Here is a 16,692-nt window from a genome sequence, read left to right as displayed (position 1 = left end):
ATAAAGGTTTACATTTTAGCCCAAAACATTGAAATATTTCAAATACAGCTGCTGATAGTTGTGTAAATGAAGTGTAAGAAGTTTCATCTGTTCAACGTCTCGCTATTTTGCAAACAGAATGCGGCGTTAATGTAACACTTAACCGACAGTAAAATTAAATGTGTTACAAAAATTTTTAAAACACGTTTACATGTTTCGTTAAATGTTTCATCTAAAACTAAGAAATAAAATCGGCCGAGGAACATTTGATGTGCCTTTGAGTGGCGCTCGAAATAATTTACAACAAACGAGATGCAGGCTAAAAATTTAAAGGTCAATGATTAACCTTCAATCTTAAGCATAGTTTCCACGACGACATTGGGTTGTGCCACTAGTTGCATGGAATGAGTTCCACGCAAATGTTAACATATTTGACTGTAGACACGGCGAAACCAGTATATAAATCAGTCCCTTCGTTCTGTGGGTTCCTGAGTCGTGTCTGAAATGAAAGTTTTGGCAGCTGCATTTAGCACAAGCTGTGATGGAGTTACAGCTTGTTGTGTGGAATCGCTGCATATGGAAAAAAAGCAAGAAACGTATTTCTATTTGTGACTGGATGAAGAAAAGACGTCAGCTCGGTTGCTCAGCATCCTTGCTTAAAGAATTTGTAATGGAAGACCCCTAGAAGTTCTTTTACTTATCTTAGAATGTCACCAGTACTGATAACGATTCTTCTAAATAGTGTTAATTATGCCATAAGTAATAAAGATATTGTAATGCACGAAGAACTGTCGCCAGAACTGAAATTATTTATTACATTGCACGCATTACAATCGAGAACACTCGGCATGCTATAACATGCGGTTTTAGTTGGTGATGACGCTTTTTCATTGACACCAATAATTATTAACAGTAATCATTATTTGACAGCAGTAATTATTCGATGGAGGCCGCATTAAGAAGAGAATGGTTTGCAAACTACTTTCTTGAAGATAGATCTGTACAGTGGCAATATTTCAAAATTCGAACATTTGTGAATGGGGAGCACTGCAGCGACGTTTTAAATCAATGAATACTGAATAAAGAATGCAGCTTCTTGACTTACGTAGCCTTCCCTTCCGTCAACAATATCGGTTAAAAAAAAAGAGTTGGCCAACTCGAATGATGGGGTTTTAGTCTTGTAGACAAGAGCATTTCTACAGCTAGAAATACATTTCTTTGTATTTCTCTTCATTCCTAATTGAATACATTTTTGCCCTGCAGCTCAAAAATTGTCGAACTATCTATATTCTAATCGCACATAGTAGCCTCAGGAGCAGCAACGTGTGGCTTATTTTGATAACCAGCATCACTGAAATCCCACAATTATCTATGCAAAGCATGGATATCCTAAAGAGAACATTATTCTCCGTTCCCCGCTTCATGTGTCAGTTTGTCTACACTCTGCGAACACACATAACCTCAAAACTCATGTAACTAGTGTGGCCAAAGTTGGAACACGCCGAAACTGTTTAGTTTCATCGTTTCATCGACGATTTGAGCAAAGGAGCGGCACGCATGCGCAGTGGCCGGTTTCGCAGTTGCCTGCAACCTAGTGTCATCGTGTAAACTAGGTCTTAGAATGTTAAAAAATGCCAGAATAGTCTTATTGGCTGTACATGATTTGATGATATCAGTTTTAATTCTTACTTTTAGAGAAATAATTTCCCAAAAATTTGACAGATTAAAAATCAATCAATAAAATATAAATATAATTAATCCCCCTAATAGCAATTCTCAGCTTCTTAAAATACACTCCTGGAAATGGAAAAAAGAACACATTGACACCGGTGTGTCAGACCCACCACACTTGCTCCGGACACTGCGAGAGGGCTGTACAAGCAATGATCACACGCACGGCACAGCGGACACACCAGGAACCGCGGTGTTGGCCGTCGAATGGCGCTAGCTGCGCAGCATTTGTGCACCGCCGCCGTCAGTGTCAGCCAGTTTGCCGTGGCATACGGAGCTCCATCGCAGTCTTTAACACTGGTAGCATGCCGCGACAGCGTGGACGTGAACCGTATGTGCAGTTGACGGACTTTGAGCGAGGGCGTATAGTGGGCATGCGGGAGGCCGGGTGGACGTACCGCCGAATTGCTCAACACGTGGGGCGTGAGGTCTCCACAGTACATCGATGTTGTCGCCAGTGGTCGGCGGAAGGTGCACGTGCCCGTCGACCTGGGACCGGACCGCAGCGACGCACGGATGCACGCCAAGACCGTAGGATCCTACGCAGTGCCGTAGGGGACCGCACCGCCACTTCCCAGCAAATTAAGGACACTGTTGCTCCTGGGGTATCGGCGAGGACCATTCGCAACCGTCTCCATGAAGCTGGGCTACGGTCCCGCACACCGTTAGGCCGTCTTCCGCTCACGCCCCAACATCGTGCAGCCCGCCTCCAGTGGTGTCGCGACAGGCGTGAATGGAGGGACGAATGGAGACGTGTCGTCTTCAGCGATGAGAGTCGCTTCTGCCTTGGTGCCAGTGATGGTCATATGCGTGTTTGGCGCCGTGCAGGTGAGCGCCACAATCAGGACTGCATACGACCCAGGCACACAGGGCCAACACCCGGCATCATGGTGTGCGGAGCGATCTCCTACACTGGCCGTACACCTCTGGTGATCGTCGAGGGGACAATGAATAGTGCACGGTACATCCAAACCGTCATCGAACCCATCGTTCTACCATTCCTAGACCGGCAAGGGAACTTGCTGTTCCAACAGGACAATGCACGTCCGCATGTATCCCGTGCCACCTAACGTGCTCTAGAAGGTGTAAGTCAACTACCCTGGCCAGCAAGATCTCCGGATCTGTCCCCCATTGAGCATGTGTGGGACTGGATGAAGCGTCGTCTCACGCGGTCTGCACGTCCAGCACGAACGCTGGTCCAACTGAGGCGCCAGATGGAAATGGCATGGCAAGCCGTTTCACAGGACTACATCCAGCATCTTTACGATCGTCTCCATGGGAGAATAGCAGCCTGCATTGCTGCGAAAGGTGGATATACACTGTACTAGTGCCGACATTGTGCATGCTCTGTTGCCTGTGTCTATGTGCCTGTGGTTCTGTCAGTGTGATCATGTGATGTATTTGACCCCAGGAATGTGTCAATAAAATTTCCCCTTCCTGGGACAATGAATTCACGGTGTTCTTATTTCAATTTCCAGGAGTGTAATAGCTTATAAATAAAGACCAATCAGTTAACAAAATCTGCAACAGCAACTAAACATTGTATACCACCTTACGTACATTCTACTGCTCACATTCGGTGAAACCCATATCATGAACTTTGTGCATAACTACGTACATATACCGCAAGCCAACGAATGGTGCGTTGCGAAGGGTACCCTGTACCTTTAATAGTGAACGCCTTTTCCGCTCCACCAGCATTTACAGCGAGGGACAAGCGACTGTCTGTATGCCTGCGTACGACCCCTAATCTCTCTGTTATTATCTTCATGGTCCACCCGTGAAATGTACTTTTGCGGCAGTACAATCGTTCTCCAGTCAGTCTCAAATGCCGGTTTCCTAGATTTTCTTAATAGTGCTCCTCTTAAGTGACGTCACCTCCCTCCAGTGATATCCATGTGAGTTCACGAAGAAGCTCCGCAATACATGGGTGTTGTTTAAACTTACCGATAAGAAATCTGTCTGCCCGCCTATGAATTGCTTTGATGTCTTCCTATAAACCGACCTGGTGCTGATCCCAAGCACTCGAACAGTGCCCAGGGAGTGTCGAAGGTGAGTTCTATACACGGCCTCCTTTACATCCGAAACACACTTTTCTAAAATTCTTCCAATAAACCGAACTCGACCATTCGCCATCCCTACTAAGGTTCTTAAATGCTCATTCCATCTCATGTCCACCCCCATAGCTGAGTGACGCCGGCACGCTAGCTCTGCGTGTTCGGTCAGAGAACCGGCTGGCCTCTGTAATATATATATATGAACACATTGACACCGGTGCGTCAGACCCACCATACTTGCTCCGGACACTGCGAGAGGGCTGTACAAGCAATGATCACACGCACGGCACAGCGGACACACCAGGAACCGCGGTGTTGGCCGTCGAATGGCGCTAGCTGCGCAGCATTTGTGCACCGCCGCCGTCAGTGTCAGCCAGTTTGCCGTGGCATACGGAGATCCATCGCAGTCTTTAACACTGGTAGCATGCCGCGACAGCGTGGACGTGAACCGTATGTGCAGTTGACAGTCTTTGAGCGAGGGCGTATAGTGGGCATGTGGGAGGCCGGGTGGACGTACCGCCGAATTGCTCAACACGTGGGGCGTGAGGTCTCCACAGTACATCGATGTTGTCGCCAGTGGTCGGCGGAAGGTGCACGTGCCCGTCGAACTGGGACCGGACCGCAGCGACGCACGGATGCACGCCAAGACCGTAAGATCCTACGCAGTGCCGTAGGGGACCGCACCGCCACTTCCCAGCAAATTAGGGACACTGTTACTCCTGGGGTATCGGCGAGCACCATTCGCAACCGTCTCCATGAAGCTGGGCTACGGTCCCGCACACCGGTAGGCCGTCTTCCGCTCACGCCCCAACATAGTGCAGCCCGCCTCCAGTGGTGTCGCGACAGGCGTGAATGGAGGGACGAATGGAGACGTGTCGTATGCGTGTTGGCGCCGTGCAGGTGAGCGCCACAATCAGGACTGCATACGACCGAGGCACACAGGGCCAACACCCGGCATCATGGTGTGCGGAGCGATCTCCTACACTGGCCGTACACCTCTGGTGTTCGTCAAGGGGACACTGAATAGTGCACGGTACATCCAAACCGTCATCGAACCCATCGTTCTACCATTCCTAGACCGGCAAGGAAACTTGCTGTTCCAACAGGACAATGCACGTCCGCATGTATCCTGTGCCACCCAACGTGCTCTAGAAGGTGTAAGTCAACTACCCTGGCCAGCAAGATCTCCGGATCTGTCCCCCATTGAGCATGTTTGGGACTGGATGAAGCGTCGTCTCACGCGGTCTGCACGTCCAGCACCAACGCTGGTCCAACTGAGGCGCCAGGTGGAAATGTCATGGCAAGCCGTACCACAGGACTACATCCAGCATCTCTACGATCGTCTCCATGGAAGAATAGCAGCCTGCAATGCTGCGAAAGGTGGATATACACTGTACTAGTGCCGACATTGTGCATGCTCTGTTGCCTGTGTCTATGTGCCTGTGGTTCTGTCAGTGTGATCATGTATCTGATCCCAGGAATGTGTCAATAAAGTTTCCCCTTCCTGGGACAATGAATTTACGGTGTTCTTATTTCAATATCCAGGAATATATAGGGTGTTACAAAAAGTTACGGCCAAACTATCAGGAAACATTCCTCACCCGAAAATAAAGAAAAGATGTTATGTGGACATGTGTCCGGAAACGCTTAATTTCCATGTTAGAGCTCATTTTAGTTTCATCAGTATGTACTGTACTTCCTCGATTCACCGCCAGTAGGCCCAATTGAAGGCGGGTAATGTTGAACATGTGCCTTTACAAGTACGACACAACATGTGGTTCATGCACGATGGAGCTCCTGCACATTTCAGTCGAAGTGTTCGTACGCTTCTCAACAACAGATTCGGTGACCGATGGATTGGTAGAGGCGGACCAATTCCATGGCCTCCACACTCTCCTGTCTTCAACCCTCTTGACTTTCATTTATGGGGGCATTTGAAAGTTCTTGTCTACGTAACCACGGTACCAAATGTAGAGACTCTTCGTGCTCGTATTGTGGACGGCTGTGATACAATACGCCACTCTCCAGGGCTCTTCTAGGCGTGCAGTCCGGAACCGTGCGACTGCTACGGTCGCAGGTTCGAATCCTGCCTCGGGCATGGATGTGTGTGATGTCCTTAGCTTAGTTAGGTTTAAGTAGTTCTAAGTTCTAGGGGACTAATGACCACAGCAGTTGAGTCCCATAGTGCTCAGAGCCATTTTTTTCTCCAGGGCTGCATCAGCGCATCAGGGATTCCATGCGACGGAGGGTGTATGCATGTATCCTCGCTAACGGAGGATATTTTGAACATTTCCTGTAACTAAGTGTTTGATATCACGCTGGTACGTTCTGTTGCTGGGTGTTTCCATTCCATGATTAATGTGATTTGAAGAGAAGTAATAAAATGAGCTCTAACACGGAAAGTAAGTGTTTCCGGACACATGTCCACATAACATATTTTCTTTCTTTTCGTGTGAGGAATGTTTCCTGAAAGTTTGGCCGTACCTTTTTGTAACACCCTGTATATAAAACTGATTGGAAGGATAAACAAACGAACTTGAACGGAGGTCATTGTGACGTCTGCAGCGACCAAACACAATTATCAACAACGAAAAAAAAAAAAAGAAAAAAAGTGGTCAGCGTGAAGGATTGCTGTCCTACGGGCCCGGGTTCGATTCCCGGCTGAGGCGGAGATTTTACCCGCTCAAGGCCTGGATGTTGTATTATTGTCTTCATCACCATTTCATCCCCATAAGGCACGCAGGTCTCCCAATGTGACTATGCCAACCTACTAACACTTTATTCGAACATCATGAGTTTGTTTTTCCTACTCATCTGCTTAACTTACATGTTTCTACATTTAGAACTAGCTGCCATTTATCACACCAACCAGAATTTTTTTTTTCTAGGTCATCTTGTATTCCCTTATAGTCACTTAACGACACCTCCCCATACACAGAAGCGTGTTAAGATAACTGCACCAGAATACACTGATCGCCAGATTATTTACTTATACAGAAAACAGCGACGGTCGTAACACACTTCCCTCTAACACTCCTGACGACAGCCTTGTCTCTGACGAACACCAGCCGTCGATGATACTACACTGGGCTCTGTTACTTAACGAGTCTCTGAGCGACTCACATACCGGGGTTCAAATGGCTCTGAGCACTATGGTACTTAACTGCTGCGCTCATCAATCCCTAGAACTTAGAACACACATCCATGCATGAGACAGGATTCGAATCTGCGACCGTAGCACATACCTGGGAACCCACTGCGCACGATTTTACCTTTGTTAACATTCGGGGCTGTGGCACCATGTCAAATGCTTTACGGCAATCTGGACATACGGAATACACCAGTTGTTCTTCATCCGTGGTTCGCAGTTACCGTTGTGAGAAAAGGACGACCTGAGTTTTGCACTAGCGGTGGTTTCTAAAACCGTGCTGATCTGTGGCCATAAGTTTCTTCCTCTTTCCTCTCAAAGGAAATTTATTGTATTTGAACTGTCCCAAGCGACAGGCCAAAAATACGTGACTCCTGTATGTAGAAAGGGTAAAAGAACGGACTCGCAAAATTGCAGAACAATATATTTAGCAGCGCTCTGCTACAGAATCCTTGGTGGTGGTGGCGTCAATTAGATCCAGTGCCAGTGCACCTACTTGCCCCAACCCCCCCCCCCCCTCCGCCGACTGCTAACTTTTGCTGTCGTCATTTGGGAGCTCTGTTTTGAACTGAGAGTGCCGCTGTGATTGCTTCCTCGGTACGTTTTGAATTTTTTTGTTGAACCAAGCCGGCCACGGTGGTCTGGCGGTTCTAAGCGCTCAGTCCGGAACCGCGCAACTGGTACGGGCGCAGGTTCGAATCCTGCCTCCAGCATGGATGTGTGTGATGTATTTACGTTAGTTAGGTTTAAGTGGTTCTAAGTTCTAGGGGACTAATGACCTCAGAAGTTGAGTCGCATAGTGCTCAGAGCTATTCGAACCATTTTTGTTGAACCAAGGTGGTCCCTTTCCGTCCTTAATCCACTTACCCAGCCGTACCTGGATTTACTTTCTTTTTTCAACTTTACCCATAACACCTCTATATCCATCGTACTGGAGCTAAACTACGTCAGTGTATTGTCTACGTGGGATGCTAACAAATGTCTGTCTGTTCATAGCAGCACAAATACTCCACTAGCCTCTTTCATTTATTAACCTAAGTAACTAAAATCGCTATGATGACTTAAATACTTGCCTAGCGTCTGGGTTCATTTCTTAACCTTTTTTTTATTTTTTTTAGGTCATCAGTCTCCTGACTGGTTTGATGCGGCCCGCCACGAATTCCCCCCCTGTGCTAATCTCTTCATCTCAGAGTAGCACTTGCAACCTACGTCCTCAATTATTTGCTTGACGTATTCCAATCTCTGTCTTCCCCTACAGTTTTTGCCCTCTACAGCTCCCTCTAGTACTATGGAAGTCATTCCTTCATGTCTTAGCAGATGTCCTATCATCCTGTCTCTTCTCCTTATCAGTGATTTCTCCATATTCCTTTCCTGTGCGATTCTGCGTAGAACCTCCTCATTCCTTACCTTATCAGTCCACCTAATTTTTAACATTCGTCTATAGCACCACATCTCAAATGCTTCGATTATCTTCTGTTCCGGTTTTCCCACAGTCCATTTTTCACTGTCATACAATGCTGTACTGCAGACGTACATCCTCAGAAATTTCTTCCTCAAATTAAGGCCGGTATTTGATATTGGTACACTTCTCTTGGCCAGAAATGCCTTTTTTGCCATAGCGAGTCTGCTTTTCATGTCCTCCTTGCTCCGTCCGTCATTGGTTATTTTACTGCCTAGGTAGCAAAATTCCTTAACTTCATAGACTTCGTTACCATCAATCGTGATGTTAAGTTTCTCGCTGTTCTCATTTCTGCTAATTCTCATTACCTTCGTCTTTTTCCGATTTACTCTCAAACCATACTGTGTACTTATTAGACTGTTCCTCCGTTCAGCAGATCATTTAATTCTACTTCACTTTCACTCAGGATAGCAATGTCATAAGCGAATCGTATCATTGATATCCTTTCACCTTGTATTTTAATTCCACTCCTGAACCTTTCTTTTATTTCCATCATTGCTTCCTCGATATACAGATTGAAGAGTAGGGGCGAAAGGCTACAGTCTTGTCTTACTCCCTTCTTAATACGAGCACTTCGTTCTTGATCGTCCACTCTTATTATTTCCTCTTGGTTGTTGTACATATCGTATATGACCCGTCTCTCCCTATAGTTTACCCCTACTGTTTTCAGAATCTTGAACAGATTGCACCATTTTATATTGTCGAACGCTTTCTCCAGATCGACAAATCCTATGAACGTGTCATGATTTTTCTTTAGCCTTGCTTCCATTATTAGCCGTAACGTCAGAATTGTCTCTCTCGTGCCTTTACTTTTCCTAAAGCCAAACTGATCGTCACCTAGCGCATTCTCAATTTTCTTTTCCACTCTTCTGTATATTATTCTTGTAAGCAGCTTCGATGCATGAGCTGTTAAGCTGATTGTGCGATATTTCTCGCACTTGTCAGCTCTTGCCATCTTCGGAATTGTGTGGATGACACTTTTCCGAAAGTCAGATGGTATGTCGCCAGACTCATATATTCTACACACCAACGTGAATAGACGTTTTGGTGCCACTTCCCCTAATGATTTTAGAAAGTCTAATGGAAAGTTATCTATCCCTTCTGCTTTATTTGACCGTAAGTCCTCCAAAGCTCTTTTAAATTCCGATTCTAATACTGGATCACCTATCTCTTCTAAATCGACTCCTGTTTCTTCTTCTATCACATAAGACAAATCTTCACCCTCATAGAGGCTTTCAATGTATTCTTTACACCTATCTGCTCTCTCCTCTGCATTTAACAGTGGAATTCCCGTTGCACTCTTAATGTTACCACCGTTGCTTTTAATGTGACGAAAGGTTGTTTCGACTTTTCTGTACGCTGAGTCTGTCCTTCCGACAATCATATCTTTTTCGATGTCTTCACATTTTTCCTGCAGCCACTTCGTCTTATATTCCCTGCACTTCCTATTTATTTCATTCCTCAGCGACTAGTATTTCAGTATTCCTGATTTTCCCGGAACATGTTTGTACTTCCTCCTTTCATCAATCAACTGAAGTATTTCTTCTGTTACTTATGGTTTCTTCGCAGCTACCTTCTTTGTACATATGTTTTCCTTCCCAACTTCTGTTATGGCCCTTTTTAGAGACGTCAATTCCTCTTCAACTGTGTTGCCTACTGCGCTATTCCTTATCTGTAGCGTTAGAGAACTTCAAACGTATCTCGTCATTCCTTAGAACTTCCGTATCCCACTTCTTAGCGTATTGATTCTTCCTGACTAATGTCTTGAACTTCAGCCTACTCTTCATCAGTACTATATAGTGATGTGAGTCTATATCTGCTCCTGGGTACGGCTTACAATCCAGTATCTGATTTCGGAATCTCTGCCTGACCATAATGTAATCTAATTGAAATCTTCCCGTATCTCCCGGCCTTTTCCAATTATACCTCCTCCTCTTGTGATTCTTGAACAGGGTATTCGCTATTACTAGCTGAAACTTGTTACAGAACTCAATTAGTCTTTCTCCTCTTTCATTCCTTGTCCCAAGCCCATTTTCTCCTGTAACCTTTTCTTCTACTCTTTCCCCTACAACTGCATTCCAGTCGCCCATGACTATTAGATTTTCGTCCCCCTTTACATACTGCATTACGCATTCAATATCCTCATACACTTTCTCTATCTGTTCATCTTCAGCTTGCGACGTCGGCATGGATACCTGAACTATCGTTGTCGGTGTTGGTCTGCTGTCGATTCTGATTAGAACAACCCGGTCATTGAACTGTTCACAGTAACACACCCTCTTCCCTACCTTCCTATTCATAACGAATCCTACACCTGTTATACCATTTTCTGCTGCTGTTGATATTACCCGATACTCATCTGACCAGAAATCCTTGTCTTCTTTCCACTTCACTTCACTGACCCCTACTATATCTAGATTGAGCCTTTGCATTTCCCTTTTTAGTTTTTCTAGTTTCCCTACCATGTTCAAGCTTCTGACATTCCACGCCCCGACTCGTAGAACATTATCCTTTCGTTGATTATTCAATCTTTTTCTCATGGTAACCTCCCCCTTGGCAGTCCCCTCCCGGAGATCCGAATGGGGGACTATTCCGAAATCTTTTGCCATTGGAGAGATGATCATGACACTTCTCATCGACAGGCCATATGACCTGTGGATACAAGTTACGTGTCTTTAATGCAGTGGTTTCCATTGCCTTCTGCATCCCCATGTCGTTGATCATTGCTGATTCTTCCGACTTTAGGGGCAATTTCTCACCCCTAGGACAAAAGAGTGCCCTGAATCTCTATCCGCTCCTCCACCCTCTTTGAGAATGCCATAGGCAGAATGAGGCTGACTTCTTATGCCGGAAGTCTTCGGCCGCCAATGCGAAATCGCTATCATGGTCAAAATCCTGCCTCTGCACTGACGCCTTCGATTAGGTGGGCTGTCGAACCAGCTGCTCAAGACAGTTTTTCTAAAACAGTGCTCGAAAGAATCCGCAAGACTCTCTGTCTGTACATCTGCATCGTAGCCACAGGTGTCTCAGTCTATACTCGGTAGGTTGTAGTCGCCTCCAACTAATAGTGCATGATGTGGATATTTACGCACTCCTGACAGTAGACTTACTGTCAGTGACTCTGAAACTGTCACAGTGGAATCGAGTGTTCGGTGAAAACATCCAACAATTAACTTGATTTCACCTGTACCTGTTATAAGCGACAGGATAACTTCACTGCCGCACTCAAATTCGACCCGAGTAGAGACGTTTTTCAGATGCAGTGAACGTACCCCTTCCTGCGGCGTCTAATCTGTGTTTTCGATATATGTTCCACTAACCGTTAAAGATCTCAGAGCTTCCTAGTTCGGGTTTCAGCTAACTCTCGGTCCCGAGAGTCAATGGATGGTTGTAACCAAGGGGACTTTGTTGCGTAAATTTCGAAAATTCAGTGATAAAGTTTCGAGAGTCCAGGTGTCCCAGAATACACAAATTCTGACTCTTCTCTTATAAGAAAAAGCAATGCAACGTAGGTAAAGTGCTGTTTCCATTTAAATACGACATAAAGGAAAAGATTATACTTTAAACATCACGTTTTAAATCAAAATATAGCTTAACAAATTGAAATGTATTTCAGAATGGAACTGGATTTAAGTAGTTTTCTTCTTTCTTCTTCAGTTATCAGTACGCAAAGTTTGAAAGTTCCGAACTGCTTTTTTAGTAAATTTATTCCCTTTGGTATGCATAGTCTGTTCGCTTATAGACCGGATACAGGAACCTAATTTTATTTCAGCGTTTCAGAAGAAAGATACCTTGCTATGCGTATCACAGTTAACCAGTACCTGCTTTTGGTTCTTTCGTGTGCTGACCGAACTCGTCGCGCCGTATTAGCTGCCCAAACCAAGACGCTTATGCTAATAGCCTCTTTTCAGTCTTACAATGGATTTACTTTGTTACAGTACGTGTATACCGATATCTAGTACCTGAACTAGCAACAGCGTCTTCTTACGTTTCCTGTGAGTTTACCCCGCATCTTCTTGGGGTCGGTTTATTAGGTATTGGATTTGGCAGTCATAGTGGTAGAAGGTGGTTGGATACACTTTTGTGTATCTCAGTTGACTTTGACCAGTGTGCTGCCCTGTGTTATTATGACCTCCACACGGGTGACTGTGCGATGCCCAAAGGAGGGTATGACTGTACGGTTCTTCCACGTGAACAATTTTTAAGTGCGAAAGTAACACTTCGTCGTTACTTTTGCAGTCTTCTACTGCAACACCAAACTGGTCAACGGATGACTGGATGGGACCCCTTAGCGATTTTACAGAATTTCTTCGGGTTCCCGGAAAAATAAATTGCTAAGGGGTGTCAATCGTGTAACTAAGGAGGGACATCGGTAACAGCCCGGCATTCTAGTCGGACGTGGGAAACTGCCTAAAAACCACATCCAGGCTTATTATCACACAAGCCGTTGCAGTTAATCCGTCGGGTCAATTAGATCCAGTACCGGTGAGCCTCCGCCCCCCCCCCACCCCCCCCCCCTTCCCCACCCACCCGCCACCACTAACATCACCATGCCCCAATCCCGGAAGGGGAGTGATAACGCCCGTGGCTGTTCGGGCGGGTAACCAGCAACAGTTCATGTCGTGCGAAACTCAATGACGAAGGTAACTTTAACGTGATTTGTCACTACAAAGTAACAGCTCGATGAAATTTGGACCACACACACAAAGAACTCCTACAGTATAGTATAGAGGGTAAATGGAAGAAATACGCAAAGAAATGAACAGAAATCCCACTTCTATTCAAAAACAATAATCACATTGAAGTCACCGCGATTTATCATCACTCAGTGGGAATTGAAAAAGACGGGACGGGTTTCTCAACAAGGTGCGTTATCACCACGGACAGCAATACGTGCTCTTCGAAGTGCCATCATGATGGCCGCATGGTTGGTAGGAGTTCTTGCGACAGGATGTTTCATTCACCTGCGAATTCGGTTGACACCTGGTGGGTGGTCATTGTCATATGTTTACGTGCCATAAAGCGTCTCCCTAACACATCCGACTCTACATGGCGGTATTTAAGCAGGTAGAACGTACTGATCAGACCATTTGCTAAATATCTTCTGGTTTCAACAGATCCTAGAGCTCCACATTTCGATGCGGTCGTGCATTGTCTTCCAGAAAAATGACACCCTGTAATGATCGCTATGAATAACGTGTACAGTGTCACAGTAACGATGATCGTTGAGCATACCGTGGCCAAAGATTTGGATATTCCTACGCCCGTGCAGCGTTATGCCTCCCACACCATAACACCTTGACCACCAAAACGATCGCGATCGACAAGCTTGTGGATACTTTGCCTGATCCCACCTCTGTCGTTGTCTCTTGTGTATTGTACAGTCTTCTGTTTTTGTTAAAATACTTTATTTTCTTGTACGTGTATGTGGAAATGAGAAGGGAATTATAAAACCTGATACATTCTTTACACGTCGAAAGAAATTTGCAGCCTTTATAGGACGAAAACTTGTAAGTCGACCTGAATCGATCTAGTGTTGTAGTCCCAAACACTACCACGGTACATACGAACTTAATACTCTGATTCCCTTCAGATTAGTCGAAAGCGAACAATGTGGGTCACTTCAAGGTCATTTGACGAAAAATGTCTCAATTAGTCTGAAATGGGTTCACAAAACATGGACCTTGCCCTTGGTGGGGAGGCTTGCATTCCTCAGCCATACAGATAGCCGTATCGTAGGTGCAACCACAACGGAGGGGTATCTGCTGAGAGGCCAGACGAACGTGTGGTTCCTGAAGAGGAGCAGCAGCCTTTTCAGTATTTGCAGGGGAAACAGTCTACATGATTGACTGATCTGGCCTTGTAACACTAACCAAAACTTCCTTCCTGTGCTGGTACTGCGAACGACTGAAAGCAAGGGGAAACTGCAGCCGTAATTTTTCCCGAAAGCATGCATCTTTATTGTATGGTTAAATAATGATGGCGCCCACTTGGGTAAAATATTCCGGAGGTAAAATAGTCCCACATTTGGATCTACGGACGGGGACAACTCAAGAGGACGTTCGGTGGCAGGAGAAACAAGACTTATGGTCAGGTGACTACAGGGTTATAAACACAAAATCAAACAGCAGTAACATAGGAGTAGGTTTAATAATGAATAGCAAAATAGGAACGCGGGTAAGCTACTACAAACAGCATAGTGAACGTATTATTGTGGCCAAGATAGATTCGAAGCCCACGCCTAACACAGTAGTACAAGTTTATATGCCAACTAGCTCCGTAGATGATGAAGAGATTGATGAAATGTACGATGAGATAAAAGAAATTATTCAGATAGTGGAGGGAGACGAAAATTTAATTGTCATGGGTGACTGGAACTCGATAGTGGGAAAAGGAAGTGAAAGAAACGCAGTGGGTGAGTATGGAATGAGATTAAGATATGAAGGAGGATGCCGTCTGGTAGAATTTTCCGCAGAACATAACTTAATCATATCTAGCACTTGGTTCAAGAGTCGTAAAAGAAGGTTGTATACATGGAAGAAGCCTGGAGATACTGGAAGGTTTCAGATAGATTATATAATGGTAAGACAGAGATTCATGAACCAGGTTTCAAATTGTAAGAGATTTCCAGGGGCAGATGTGGACTCTGGCCACAATCTATTGGTTACGAACTGTAGATTGAAACTGAAGAAACTGCAAAAAGTTGGGAATTTGAGGAGATGGGACCTGCATAAACTGAAAGACCCGAGTTTGTAGAGAACTTCAGGGAGAGCATTACGAAACGATTGAGAAGAAAGAGGGGAAGAAATACAGTAGAAGAACAACGGGTAGCTTTGAGTGATGAAATAGTAAAGGTAGCAGAGGAGCAAGTAGGTAAAAAGACGAGGGCTAATAGAAATCCTTGGGTAACAGAACATATATTGAATTTAATTGATGAAAGGAGAAAATATAAAAATGCAGTAAACGAAGCAGGCAAAAAGGAATACAAAACTTTCAAAAATGAGGTCGACAGGAAGTGCAAAATAGCTAAGCAGGATGGCTGCAGGACAAATGTAAGGATATAGAGGCGCATATTACTAGGGGTAAGACTGATATTGCCTACAGGAAAATTAAAGAGACCTTTGGAGAAAAGAGGACCACTGGTATGAATAGCAAGATCTCAGATAGAAATCCAGATCTAAGCAAAGAAGGGGAAGCAGAAAGGTGGAAGGAGTACATAGAGGGTCTATATAAGGACGATGTTCTTGAGGACAATATTATAGAAATGGAAGAGAATGCAGATGAAGATGAAATAGGAGACTAGGTACTGCATGAAGATTTTGACAGAGCACTGAAAGACGTAAGTTGAAACGAGGCCCTGGGAGTAGGCAACATTTCATTAGAACTACTGACAGCCTTCGGAGAGCCAGGCCTGGCAAAACTACCATCTTGTTAGCAAGATGTATGAGACAGGCGAAATACCCTCAGACTTTAAGAAGAATATAATAATTCCAATCCCAAAGAAAGCAGGTGTTGACAGATGTGAAAAATACAGAACTATCGGTTTAATAACCCACGACTGCAAAATACTAACACGAATTCTTTACACACGAATGGAAAAACTGGTAGAAGCCGACCTCGGGGAAGAACGGTTTCGATTCCGTGGAATGTTGGAACACGTGAGGCAGTACTGACCCTATTACTTATCTTAGAAGATAGATTAAGGAAGGGCAAACTTACGTTTCTAGCATTTGTAGACTTAGAGAAAGCTTTTGACAATGTTGACTTGAATACTCTCTTTCAAATTCTGAGGGTGGCAGGGGTAAAATACAGGGAGCGAAAGGCTATTTACAATTGGTACAGAAACCAGAAGGCAGTTAGAAGAGTCGATAGGCATGAAAGGGAAGCAGTTGTTGGGAAGGGAGTGAGACAGGTCTGTTGCCTCTCCCCTATGTTATTCAGTCTGTATATTGAGCAAGCAGTAATGGAAACAACAGAAAAATTCGGAGTAGGAATTTAAATCCATGGAGAAGAAATAAAAACTTTGATGTTCCCCGTTGACGTTGTAATTCTGTCAGAGACAGCAGAGGACCTGGAAGAGCAGCTGAACGGAATGTACAGCGTCTGGAAAGGAGGATATAAGATGAACATCCACTTAAGTAAAACGAGGTAATGGAATGTAGTCGAATTAAATAGTGTGATGCTGCGGGAATTAGATTAGGAAATGAGACGCTTAAAGTAGTAAATGAGTTTTGCTATTTGGGGAGCAAAATAACTGATGATGGTCGAAGTAGAGAAGATATAAAATATAGATTGGCAATGGCAAGGTTATCGTTTCT

The 16,692-nt window shown here is 44.8% G+C and overlaps 1 long non-coding RNA gene across 1 annotated transcript in view; it reads left to right on the top strand.

The window, feature by feature from the left end:
* LOC126354539 (uncharacterized) overlaps window positions 1-16,692 on the top strand; it is a 296,213-nt gene that overhangs the window by 228,629 nt on the left and 50,892 nt on the right. The window lies entirely within an intron of this gene.

The sequence above is a fragment of the Schistocerca gregaria genome, chromosome 3 (genome assembly GCF_023897955.1).
Source record: "Schistocerca gregaria isolate iqSchGreg1 chromosome 3, iqSchGreg1.2, whole genome shotgun sequence".
NCBI lineage: Eukaryota > Metazoa > Arthropoda > Insecta > Orthoptera > Acrididae > Schistocerca > Schistocerca gregaria.
Note: the sequence above shows the minus strand (reverse complement) of the source record. Positions and strands in the feature narration are given on the sequence as shown.